This window comes from Neomonachus schauinslandi, chromosome 14 (genome assembly GCF_002201575.2).
Source record: "Neomonachus schauinslandi chromosome 14, ASM220157v2, whole genome shotgun sequence".
In the NCBI taxonomy this organism is placed as follows: Eukaryota; Metazoa; Chordata; class Mammalia; order Carnivora; family Phocidae; genus Neomonachus; species Neomonachus schauinslandi.
This window is the reverse complement of record NC_058416.1, coordinates 47,856,585-47,869,290: the sequence shown is the minus strand read 5'-3', so window position 1 is coordinate 47,869,290 and position 12,706 is coordinate 47,856,585. Positions and strand designations below refer to the sequence as shown.

The 12,706-nt window shown below is 43.5% G+C and overlaps 1 non-coding gene across 1 annotated transcript; it reads right to left on the bottom strand.

Annotated features, from left to right (window-relative positions):
- Nucleotides 1-9,235: 9,235 nt before the first annotated feature.
- On the bottom strand, nt 9,236-9,341 carry LOC123326644. The gene has a single exon (XR_006541219.1). It is a non-coding gene; the product is annotated as a U6 spliceosomal RNA (small nuclear RNA).
- Between the last annotated feature and the right edge of the window lie 3,365 nt (nt 9,342-12,706).

Here is a 12,706-nt window from a genome sequence, read left to right as displayed (position 1 = left end):
CTGGGTGGCTCAGTTAAGCATCTGCCTTCGCCTCAGGTCATGATTCCAGGGTTCTGGGACTGAGTCCTGCACTGGGCTCCTTGCTCAGCGGGGAGCCTGCTTCTCCCTCTGCCTGCCACTCCCCCTGCTTGTGCTCTCTCTCTCTGTCAAATAAATAAAATCTTTTTTAAAAAAAAGTTTTCCAGAAGGCTCCACCCAATAACTTTCCCTGTTTCTCAATGGCCAGAATTGTCACTTGGCTGCCTCTAATAACTAAGAGATGAAATTAGAGCCCAGGATTGCCTAATTCCAGAACCAGAGCTTGTATCCACTATAGTATAGTTGCCAGGAGTCTGAGAGACACCTGGATTGGAACAGGGCACCACAGGATGTGCGGTTAGAGCTCTATACCTCCAATGGATTTTCCTTTTTAAAAGGAAACCTAAGGGGTGCTTCCGTGGCCCAGTCAGTTGAGTGACCGACTCTTGGTTTCTGCTCAGGTCATGATCTCAGGGTCCTGGGTTCGAGTCCTGGGTGAGGCTCCACACTCAGCATGGAGTCTGCTTGAAAGATTCTCTCTCGGGCGCCTGGGTGGCTCAGTTGGTTAAGCGACTGCCTTCGGCTCAGGTCATGATCCTGGAGTCCCGGGATCGAGTCCCGCATCGGGCTCCCTGCTCAGCGGGGAGTCTGATTCTCCCTCTGACCCTCCTCCCTCTCATGCTCTCTGTCTCTCATTCTCTCTCTCAAAATAAATAAATAAATAAAAAGATTCTCTCTCTCCCTCTGCCCCTCCCCACTGCATTTGCTCACACACTTTCTCCCTCTCTCTTTCAAATAAATAAATCTTGAAAAAATAATAAATATAAAAGAATAACAGGCAGCCTAAACAGACAGGAAGCAAGAGATTGCCTGCCTCATAGCTTGACAATAATCTAACCAGTTGTAACTAGCATTTTTCATTTTCTCTTCAGTCAGCCTGTGAGGTTGGGTAAACTGAGGTCCCTCTTCCCTTTTTTTTTCCCTCTCCCCTCTTACCTGTTATTGATCAGCTCTACATTAATATTTTTTAAGATTTTTTATTTATTTGTACTGAAAAACTGCAAAGATTCTTCCTCAGATTGTCTTCAATTCTTAATTCAGTTACAAAAAAGGAATAGTTTAACATAAACCAAATAGCACTAATACATTTATTTAACAAACATTTATCTTTACCAGGCACAATACTAAGTGCAGTATCAGAATCAGGCAAAATTTTACAAATTTCCTCCAAAGAAGCAAGCTTTTAAAGAAACCTACACCTAAAAATCTTATTCTGTTAATCCTGACATATTAACATAACAGCATGGGATTTAATTTTTAAAAATACCACTTCAGAAATGAGCATTTGAGGGCGCCTGGGTGGCTCAGTCGTTAAGCGTCTGCCTTCGGCTCAGGTCATGATCCCAGGGTCCTGGGATCGAGTCCCAAATCGGGCTCCCTGCTCCGCGGGAAGCCTGCTTCTCCCTCTCCCACTCCCCCTGCTTGTGTTCCTACTCTGGCTATGTCTCTCTCTGTCAAATAAATAAATAAATAATCTTTAAAAAAAAAAAAATGAGCATTTGAAACACATGTCAAATTTTACCATCCAGCTGTCTGTTCTCAGCAAGCTTGGCAGTTTAAGAGACATCTCAAAATCTTTCTCTTTGCTGAGTTGATGCTGTTAGAATGGTTGCTTACGAAAGTCCAGTGTGCTTACACCTGCTATCTTGAGCACGCACTTAAAGAATTAACAAAACAGTTCTCTGCTGTTGTCAGACCAGCAGAGGCCAGAAGAGAGCTGTTTTTAGAGAATACTGCCTGGAAAGTAGGGGATGAATAGGAAGGACTCTGATAAAAGAAAGTTTCTAGGATGAATAGGATATGAATCGGGAAACTTTGGTATAGTAAGGAAGGCTCAGTGGGCAAAAATGAGCTTTCAACACAGCTATTGTTGGAATAAGACAAATGGCAGAGGCAGTAATTCATGGTCTTAAGAAAATATCAAACTTGGGGCGCCTGGGGGGCTCAGTCGTTGAGCGTCTGCCTTCGGCTCAGGTCATGGTCCCAGGGTCCTGGGATCGAGCCCCAGGTCGGGCTCCCTGCTCAGCGGGGAGTCTTCTTCTCCCTCTCCCACTCCCCCTGCTTGTGTTCCCTCTCTCGCTGTCTCTCTGTCAGATAAATAAATAAAATCTTTAAAAAAATAAAATAAAAAACTTTAGTATACAGCAGAATCACCTGAAAGGCTGTTACACCACAACTTTGGGCCCCACTCAAAGAAGGGAGGGGCCCAAAACTCAGATTTTCATGTGCTCCCAGGTGATGCTACTGCTGCTGGTACAAGGACCACAAGTACCTAATCATAGGTAGGATGCTTGATAAATAGAGATTCTTAGGTTCTTCCTGTGGGGATTTTGATTCAGGGGTAGCCTGAGGATTTATAAGCTTAAAAAGTTCCACAGGCACCAGGATGGTTCAGTCGGTCTCAGCTCAGGTCATGATCTTAGGATTGTGAGATCCAGCCCTGTATCGGGCTCCGAGCTTAGAGAGGAGTATGCTTGAGATTCTCTCCCTCTGCCTGTCCCCCCCCCCGCCACTCACACACGTGCTCTTGTGTGTGTGCTCTCTAAAATATATAAATAAATAAAATCTTTAAAAAAATAAAAAGTTCCAGATCATTAAGATGAGGCAAATCTAAGAAATTTTGCTTAGAACAACAGGGAAAATTAAGTAGAAAAATTTTAAGCTTCCAGCATCCCCTTGACTAAAAATATTTTGAGCTAAGTAGTAGTGCATTAATTTAGGTAGAATTATCAGGTTAGCAATATATGTAAGATGATTTGGGGGGGGGCAGGGGTAGTCAGGTATCAGAGTCAAGTGTACAAGAAAAAAATTCAGTAATCTGTTATAATATTCTAAGCACAAAGAGCAGCTAGGCCAAGATGATGGCAGTGGGAATGGGGGGGAAAAATTTAAGCATCCACTTCATGGCTGTTACATACCAGAACTGTGGCAGCTGAGGATACAAAGATGAATATGATACCTATCACCAACTCAGTGGTTATAAGGGACATTATGAAGTAAGAATCAATTGGATGAAGTCTCTCACTGGAAATGAGAAGAGACCCTTATTCCACATATTTATAATTGTAAAACTTTAAAAAACAGGGATGAATTCATAATTCTGAAGTGAACTTTTTTTTAACACATTAAAGAATTTGGGACGCCTGGGTGGCTCAGTCATTAAGCATCTGCCTTCGGCTCAGGTCATGATCCCGGGGTCCTGGGATCGAGCGCCGCATCGGGCTCCCTGCTCCGCGGGAAGCCTGCTTCTCCCTCTCCCACTCCCCCTCTTGTGTTCCCTCTCTCCCTGTGTCTCTCTGTCAAATAAATAAATAAAATATTAAAAAAAAAAAGAATTCAGCAACAATGACATAGTATTTACCCCAAAAAAATAATTTATTAAATCATAGCCAAAAAAAACACCCCACAAAACATAGGAATATTTTATAAGGCTTTAACAGTTCCTGATGCATTTCCCTAATATGTGTTACTTTCTACTCAAGCTCAGGAGTACACATTATCATCCAGTTGGAGATTTGTTCAAGAGATCTGCCTTTTTTTTTTTCTTTTCTTTTATCCTTTATTCATTTATTTACTCATGCAATCATTCGTTCATGTTTACTGACTCTGGGCCCTTTTCAGTGTCCATTAACACTTCCACCAAAGGCTGGCAGGACTAATAAAAGGTGAAACTCAGACCAACCTTAGACCATCGAACTATTTTGACAAGATATTTGGGAGAAAATGTGCCCTCAAAATATGAAGGATGGTTTGGATTTCCAGTGATCTAGGCAGTGGCCTAAAAACTTAAGTCAATAAGTTTGGGAAAACAGATACAGACAAGCTAGAGAAGGCCTCTAAATTTAACTTCGAGAAAGGTATTCAGGTTTCCAGGTAGGATCCGTTCAATAAAAATCATTCTTTAAATGCAGTAGAGATCAGCTGAAGCAATACCAGACAGAGATTCTAAGTTTCAAGGGAGAGGAGAACCTTGAAGAGGGGAGCTGAATTCACCTGACAGTGTTTCCGTGGGGTAGGAGACTGAGGCCCCCAGGCTTCGCTTATCAGAGGGTTTCTACTGGGAAGCCGAGAACCCAGCGGAACCGCTAGTAGTCCCACAACACTGGAAGGACACTGGAAACTTGGGCCTCATTACAACTTTCCCCTCAAGATGTGTGTCAAATGTTGAAGTTCTACAGGATGAGAGGCTAAAAAGATGTAAAGCTCTTTTAGGGAAAATGATTAAAATGGTGTATTTTATTTATATTTTACCACAATGAAAAAATTGTAAAAACAGTTTTGATCAGACTCACTGTGCTAAGGAAACCAAGAATAAAGTTCAGGACTTGCCATAGGAAGGTGCCTGGTTAATGTCCCAGACTCTTAGTTGAAAGACCCGGAAGGCTATGACGTCAGCAGGGAGTTGGCTTGGGATTCTCTCTCCTCCCTCTGCCCTTCCCCCTACTTATGTGCTCTCTCTCTCTCTCTCTGAAATAAATAAATCTTTAAAAAAAAAAAGGAAGATAAAGAAAAGAGCCTAAGAGACCTGGGACACATTGAAGAGCTGGAACGTATGTGTAATCGGACTCTCAGGAGAGAAAGGACAGAAGCCATAGTGTACTCTGTTGAGCCTTTTCCAAAACGAACAAAAGACATCAACCCGCAAATTCAAGAGGCTCTTCAAATCTCAAGCAACAGACATGCAAATCCAACCACATCTGGCCACATAATGGTGAGATGGTGGAGGTCCTGAGAAAAGTCTAAAAGCAGCCGGAGGAGGGAAAAATTCATTACCTTCAAGTAAGTCACAATGAGATGACTGATTTCTTAAATTGGACAGTCCCACTGTCCCAGGTGACAGTGGGATGGCAACCTTAAATTGCTGACAGAAAATAATTGATAACTGAGAATTCGATGCTCAAAGTATCTTTTAAAAGTAAAAGAAAGACATTTTCAAAGAAAAGCTGAGAAAATTCATCACCAGCAGACTTGCACTAAAATACTATTCTAAGTCCTCAAGGTCAAAGGAAAATGATTGCAAGCAAAAACATGGAAATATAGGTAGGAATGAAGAGCGCTGGAAATGGTAAATATGGACTTAATATATTGATTGTCAGATATTTTATCAAGTGGATTGTTTTTTAAGAGACAGAGAGAGGTGGGGGAGGGACAGAGGGAGAGAATCTTAAGTGGGCTCCATGCTGGACACGGGGCTCCATCTCACCTCAGCTAAAATCAAGAATTGGATGCTTAACCGACTGAGCCACCCAAGTGCCCCTATCAAAGTGGATTTTATAGAAGTTAGCACTAAGCTCAAGAAAATCACAGATATGACACAAAATGTCCTGCTGAGCATGCATTTGATGGACAGTTTCAAAGCAACACAGGTTAGGGGCACCTGGCTGGCTCAGTCGGTGAAACGTGCAACTCTTGATCTCAGGGTTGTAAGTGGGAGCCTGGGCTCCTTGCTCAGCGGGGAGCCTGCTTCTCCCTCGCCTGCCGCTCCCCCTGCTTGTGCGCGCTCTCTCTCCCTCTCTGACAAATAAATAAAATCTTTAAAATAAAATAAAATGAAATCTTTTTTAAAAAAAGTATCACAGGGTAAAAAGTGAATGCTAGAAATAACCCGATCTAATCCAACCTCTCATCATAAATAAATTGGGGGTACATGATTAGTTGTCTTTCTTTTATACAGATGAAGAGATAAATTTGGAGTTATAAATGACAGCTGCAATGTCATGCCAACTTCATTTAGTATAAAAGTTATTTTTGTATTTTGATTGCTCAGGGTCAAGATTACCTTGATCCACACAACACAGTTGGATCAAATAAGTTATTGTTAATGGAAAACATTTTTAACATCTATCTTGTATCACATAAGACACTATTCTTTAAACTAATCCAGAATCTTGAAGAAGAGTAATAAAGCAATTTCAAGGCAAAGTTGAATCACTTATAATACCTAACAAGGGCTTATATTTCTTATCATAGATAAGAAAGCACATAAGTGGCCAAATCTCCCCCAAACTGTGTTCATTAATACTCACTTGTCTGATGGATTATACAGATGGTAGCAAATGCAACTGAGCCTTGCTTGCTATTTTTCAACATGTGTAGTACAGTTGTGATGTGTAATGTCTTAGTTGTGCAGTTTTCTGTGAGCTGACATAATAACCAGGCCAAATTTTTGTAAAGGCTTGTGTAAACTTTCTAATTGATTCCACATTTTTAAAAGAACTTCTAATACATGCACAGAGATAGTGGGGAAAGCTTTATTCTGAGTTGTCACAAAATTTGAGTTAATCTAGCAGCACAAGTTAACTCCATGCTATCCAATTTATCAAAATTTTGTATATAACATGTTTGCATGTTTTTAATTACAGGCTTTTAATAGTTTTATTTTTTTAATCTTATTTATTTATTTGACACAGAGAGAGAGAAACAGAGAGAGCACAAACAGAAGGAGTGGCAGGCAGAGGGCGAGGGAGAAGCAGGTTTCCCGCTGAGCAGGGAGCCTGATCCCAGGACCCCGGGATCATGATCTGAGCCAAAGGCAGACGCTTAACCAGTTGAGCCACGCAGGAGCCCCTAAATGTGTTTTTAAAAAATAAAATCAGAATTAAACACTCAGGATCCTAAAATACTTGTATTCTTTTTGAAAACCATTGTTCCATTTTAATAACAGTTTTTAAAAAATTAATTAGGAGCACCTGGCTGGCTCATTTGGTAGAGTGTGCAACTTTTGCTCTCAGGATCATGAGTTCAAGCCCCACGTTGGGCATGGAGCCTACATAAATAAATAAATAAACAAACAAACAAACTGGGGCACCTGGCTGGCTTAGTCGGTGGAGCATGTGACTCTTGATCTCAGAGTTGTAAGTCCAAGCCCTACGTTGTATGTAGAGATTACTTAAAATCTTTTTAAAAATAAATAAAATAGAATAATAATTTAATTAAAATAAGAATATCTGAAAGCAGAAATTCACACTGAAGAACTTATTACCAAAATGGTGAGGAAAATCACAACGTATCACCTCTTTTACTCAGAAGTCTAGGGTTCACTTGAGATCTTGCTTGTACCCTGAAGAGACATTCTCTCTTTCATTTTCTCATTCATTTAACAAGTACTTAGTAGGTGTCAATGTCCCTGTCATTGTTGCAGGGGCTGATGATTCAGCAGAGAACAAGTGAGAACAAATCCCTGCTCTCTCCAAGCTGCTTTCTAACAGGCGTTAGGGACTATTTTGATAGGAACCGTCAGGAAAGGCCTCAGTAAGGCGATCAGAAAGAAGTGAGGAACTGAGCCACAGGAATATCTAGGGGAAGCGTTTTCTGAACAGAACAGAGCATAAAGGCTGTAGGGGAGGAGCATTTGGCCTGAGGAGTCCTCGTTATCTGGAGCAGACAGATACCGGGAAATATTGTCACAAAGGAAGGCAAGGACAAGATAATGTAGTGCTTTGTGCCCAGAAAGGACGAGATTTTTAGTCTGAGATGAGGAGCCACTAGGGGAGGGGATGTGATTTGACCTGACCTGTTTAAAAGGGTTATTCAAGCTGATGGGGGGAGAGGATGAGATAATAGGGGGGCAAAAGTGGGAATGGGGATTATTGCAGCTGGTGGTGAGACATGGTGGTTTTTGAGACTTAGCAGTGGAGCTGAGCATCAGTAGGAGTCACTAGGTGACTTAAAAGGGTGGAAGGGAAATGAAGAGTCAAGGGTGGCTCCAAAGTTTCTAATTTACACAGGTAGGTGAAAATGGACAAGAGGCGGATTTGGGATGGCGTGACAGGAATTTGTCTTGGAAAGTTCTTTTAACACTGAAATGTGCATCAGTCTTCCAAATAGAGGCACTGGGTATCTGGCTTTGAAGTTCAGGGAAGAGGCGAAGGTGGGAGATACCAGTTTGGGAGTCATCTACCTCCGGGTGCTATTGAAAGCAATTGACCTGCATGAGGTCACCAGGGTTTAGTTGAAGGTAGAAAAGAGAAGAGTCTGGGAAGCTTGGGTTAGATTAGGGATGTGTCAAACCATACCCACGGAAGAGTCTGTGTGGGGAGGATTACCTGCAGAGGATTACCAGAGGCTTCTTCTGGTAACAGAGACACTAGATTACAGGGCATGATGGCAGGAATCCTGGTGGTCCCTTAGGGCAGGTGGATAATTGGTTGTAATTATAGCCTTCTTGTTGTCCCTAGCTCTCAAGAAGTTTGTATTAGCAAGGGCAGGGGGGAAGGTGCAGGATGTTGGAAGTGGAGGGTGCTCTACCTGGGGCGGACTGAGCTTCCCAACCAGGAAGCATGAGAGCGCCACCAGTCCAAGGGTCAGGGTCGCTCCCCTATAGGTTGAAGTCGGGCCTTTCTAGATCACCAGAGGCAGCACCAGACTGCGATGGAAAGCAGGGAAGCTGTATGTCAGCTACCGCTTCTGTATCTGTGAGTTCCCCGCCAGACAAAAGGCGTGTCTGTGTGCAGTTGGGTCAGACGCCCTTGTTTGGGTGCATGTGCTAAGTGGCAGTCAAATACTGCTGATCTGGTAGCTCTTCTTTCTCCATGACATCCATGTGCGTGTCTATCTTTATTCTGATCTAGTATGTGCTGACATTACTGTTTGAATCTCAAGGAGCAATGGCGTTTCCTTTCCTTCCGAGTTCCCAAACAGGACCTTATCATGGGCCCCAAGTCCTGTCAGCTCACTTGAGAGGGTTTGTTGGGCAGCTCCAGGGATCCTCAGACAAACCTGACCATGAAATAAAAAACAATAATACAGCCAGGTAGTGATGTCAGGATGGGAGACACCTAAGACAAGCGTGGTGGCTTCTATACACACACACACACACCAGCAAAAGGGAGATAAAGTCTTTTGGAATTGGATTCGTCTTTGTTCGCAAACCTTGGAGTCATGCTTCCTATTTTCTGATGCTTGTTCTTAAAACAGTTACTTGAACAACATTGAATTATCTTCATAAGTAGGGCCTTTCTGCACCCTCCACATGACCCTGCAATCAAACACCCTCCCCTCCTGTCTCCAACACAGCCTGTCCCACAGAACTGCAGAGTGAGGGTCAGACCAGTGACGATGGTACCACGCCGAGGCCAGCAGGGGCGCATGGCGCTTCTGCACAAAGCCACACTAGGAGGAGGCAAGGGTTTACTCTTTCTGATCCCGTTCTGTTTTTTTAAATATGGAACACTTCACGAATTTGCGAGTCATCCTTGCACAGGACCCATGCTAATCTTTTCTGTATCGTTCCAATTTTAGTATATGTGCTGCGAAGCCAGCACTCTGATCCCATTCTAAGACAACTTCGTGTCTAGATCCATTAAACTCACAAATGATACAGCAAAGATGCTCAAGGCCCAACACAGTGCCTTAAACATAGAAGGCTTTAATATATGTTTGTTGAATGAATGAGTCTGAGAACCAGAAACATGGGTTCCTGCCCAGGTTTAGCCAACCCTTCACCGTGTTACCTCTGTTGTCTCTTTGCCTCTTTGGGCTTGAGGTTCCTCATCTATAAAATGAGGATTGGACAATATGACCTTTGAGGTCCCACCCAGCTTCATCAGCTTCCCACAACTAGATAATTAGCGCCTCTCAGGAGGGCAGACTGGAAGGGGTTAAAAGCATGGCCAGCAGACCAGGCAATCCAGGACAGGAGTTCCAGCTTCGTCACTCAAAGTAGGACATGGCCAGTGCACTCAAGCTCTCGAGCTTTCCACACCTCCCAGTAACAAAGTTATTACAAGGATTGAATCAGATGCTAGAGGAATTTCTTAGAGAGCGTGGTCCACAGTAACTATTTAATCATTGATAGATGTCGCCATTATTGTAGTGATGAATCAGAAAGAAGGCTTCTTGGAGAAGTCAGAACCTGAGCTGGAACAAGGTGGGGGAGGGAGTTTCATAAAGGAAAAGGAGTCATATGAGCAAAGGCCTGGAAGCAGTGGAACAGGAGAGGTGTTGCAGGTTGGGGTGGGGGCTGCAGGGAGAAGACAATTAACCAGGTTGGAGTGTCCAGTAGAGAAGTCACAGCCCATGGAGCACACACGAGTGCCTGCTAAGTCAGGATCTCTAAGTAAAACTGCACAAATGACACTAAAACTCTAAGCCCCTGAAACCTCCCTACTTTCTAAATGTTCAAACTCTGGAGGAGGGATATAGAGCAAGTAACACTTGGCCATAGAGTCATTTCCTACACTGTCGTTTTTTGAAAGTGAATTTAACTCCATACATTTTATTTCATAGATATTAATTGACCACTACTTATTTGCTCACAGTGAATTCAGCAGAGACTAGAGGTAGACATGGAACAGGCTTCCCAGGCCCAGATGAAAACTAAAAGACCAAATCAGTACTTCTAGAACATTCTAGAACACCCACAAAGGGATTCTCCAAAACATGAGCAACCTGGTTTCGTATTCCAGGACTTGAAAGAGAAGTCGGTTTGACCATCTCCAGATGCAGCACACAGAAGGCTGATAACTCAGCTGGTGGGTATGCATGGTGGGTACAAAGCATCTGCTTGGCAGTACCACCATCCTCCCAGCTTACTTCCTGGACACCCCATTTGTTCTAGACAAGAGGGGGAAGCCAGGTTAACCTGACACAGCTGCTGAATTATCCAAAGACGTTCCCTGGCACACCCCTTCTTCACTCTCTGCATAGAAAACACGTGAACAGGGGCGCCTGGGTGGCTCCCTTTTTTAAGCTCAGGTCATGATCCCAGGGTCCTGGGATCGAGTCTTGCGTCCAGCTCCCTGCTCAGTGAGAAGCCTGCTTCTCCCTCTCCACTCCCCCTGCTTGTATTCCCTCTCTTGCTGTCTCTCTCTGTCAAATAAATAAATTAAAATCTTTAAAAAAAAATTTTTTTAATATAAAAAAAAGAAAGAAAGAAAACACGTGAACGCCTCCTTAGTCAGGAGAATGGTACAGGGGGGAGACTTGCTCCCCAAAATACTAAAACATGACCTACTTAGTCATGTCCTAACATCAAGGGGAAGCAACGTGGAAATGTTAGAAATAGGATTATCTGTGAAATCAGCTGTGTAAACGGAGATGTCTATCATGGTTCTATTTGTCTTCTGACAATGTAAACATAGCATGTTTTGTATTCATTAGAAACTGAAATAAAAAACTGTGGCCTTCATCTCTTGAAGAGATAAACCACTGCTGTGTGAGTGTTGTCCCCCTCCTCTGCTTGTTTCATCATCCAATTCCTCTGTCTTTGTCTCAGCTGAGTGGAGAGAGGCTTGATACAACTTCAGGGACTCCAGAAATCACCCCATTTGCCTGTGACCCTAAGCTGAGATGCTCATCATCACAGAACTATTTCCTTATGTTAAGGTATGCTACAGAATTCCAGGACTCTCCTATTAAAACGTGAGCATGCCTACCTACCACGCTGAACACTGTAATGGTCATTGTCACCTGGGCAGTGATTCATCTCTCAGGTAATCAGCCATGTCGTTAAAGAAGAACAGGATCTTGGAGAAGGGTTTTCTGAAAAGAGAAATGTCGAAGAAAGGAGAGAAGAGTCCAAGGCACCAAGTACTCCCCATGGAGTGGATAGACCAGGGAAGGCAGCAGAGTGGAGTTTAGAGCCCCCGGGGGTTTGTTCCTTTGGGGTCCTAGAGTTGTAAGTACCTGTAGTGAGCACAGCAAAAATGGTGGCTGCCTTGCTCTTCCCACCCTGTTTTTTAAGCTATGCTACATGACATGGCCTCTTGAGTGGCCTCGGGCCGCAGGAAGCCCTGGGCACCTGGGATGCTAGGAAGAAGTCAGTAGAGAGACTGTTCCTAAGAAGAGGCAGGAGGGTGCCATGGCAGTTCCTGTCAGCTCCTGGTTTGGGTATTTCATCAGGGTAGAATTTGTGCTTGTCTGTGGGGTATTTTGATAGATATGCCCCCACTGTCCATGCTGCCCCATCAACCCTGGCAGGTTTGATGCTAAAAACAAAACCTGAGTAGCTCTACCTTTACTGGGAGTTTGTATGGGGTGACCCATAGCCCAAAGAGGGACCATTGACGCCACTTACTTAGTACTATTATTTTCATAATAATACTAAGACATCATTTGCCTTTTCCTCTGTGTTGACATTTTCACTGATAGCACAAAGCAACTGTAGGTACACCTGGTGCCTTAGCACAATCAAGGCAATAGTCATTGTATTCCCCACTGCCATGCACTGACAAGGAAAAGAAGACACTGCCACTTAAGAATGTCCTTGCTGGAGGTGTCTGGCTGACTCAGTTGGTAGAGCATGCAACTCTTGATCTTGGGGTCGTGAGTTTGAGCCCCATGCTGGGTGTAGAGATTACTTAAAAATAAAATCTTTAGGGGCACCTGGGTGGCTCAGTCTGTTGATGGTCCGGCTCTTGGTTTCAGGTCAGGTCATGATCCATGGGTTGTGGGATTGAGTCCCACATTGGGCTCCGTGCTCAGTGGGGAGTCTGATCATGAAACAAGGCAAAGTAAGACCCCTAGGGTCTGGCATATTGTAGGAACTAAGAAGAGAAGAGAAGAGAAGAAGAAAGAGAAGAGAAGAGGAGAAGAGAAGAGAAGAAGAAAGAGAAGAGAAGAGGAGAAGAGAAGAGAAGGGAAGGGAAGGGAAGGGAAGGGAAGGGAAGGGAAGGGAAGGGAAGGGAAG